The sequence below is a fragment of the Thalassophryne amazonica genome, chromosome 23, assembly GCF_902500255.1.
Source record: "Thalassophryne amazonica chromosome 23, fThaAma1.1, whole genome shotgun sequence".
NCBI classification, from domain to species: Eukaryota; Metazoa; Chordata; class Actinopteri; order Batrachoidiformes; family Batrachoididae; genus Thalassophryne; species Thalassophryne amazonica.
In genome coordinates, this window is record NC_047125.1 from 35,209,574 (window position 1) to 35,210,444 (window position 871).

Here is an 871-nt window from a genome sequence, read left to right on the forward strand (position 1 = left end):
GTGGCACTGCTGCACAGACTGTGCTGTCAGGTCACACAGAGCTGCAGGGTCAAAGGTCAAAGTGCTGGCTCGGCGTGTGAGGTCACGTGTTGTTGGACCCTTTGGGCGTCCACAGTCAGACTGACGGACACAGACGTTTGACTCTCAGGTGTTTTTGGTGTTTTCCAGGTGCGGCTGTGCTGCTGCTGTGTGGAGCAACGGTGTGTGCAGGTAAAACACTTCACGTGACTAACAAGGTCTGGAGCAAAAACAGCTGGACACAAATGCCAGACTCAGACACAGGAGGCTGATGTTCAGAAGACTTTACTGAATAGACGAGCAGAGTCCGGGACACAAAAAGACCATCAGCAAACAAAGCATGAAGCAAAAAGCAGAGACCAAAAAACGATCAGACCGCACAAAAACACGGAGGGAACATTCTCAGGAGAAGAGCTGGAAACGAAGGCCAAAGAGCACAAGGATCTGGAGAGCAGAGCGAGAAGAGAGGCTTAAATAGTGGAAGTGATGAGCATCAGATGAGAGACAGGTGCGCGAGATGAGAGCAGGGCGTGGCAAATAGAAGGGAACCGCCCACCGCCAAGAACCCGGGTGACAGCCGAGAAAAACAGGAACCACATAACCAAGAAGATGTCACAGAACAGAACAAAAATGACAAACTTGACAATGATGACATCATCTGTCATGTGACCCCCAAAGGACACCACATCATAAAGCTTCAGGGTTCAAGAACCAAATCAAAGATCACAAGAAGAAAAAAATAAGAACAACAGTTTAATTCATGTCAAGAAGACGTTTGAAGATAAAATGGATAAAAGTAAACTTTGGAGCATCAACAGATAAACAAAACCTTTGTCACGATGTGACAGATAGA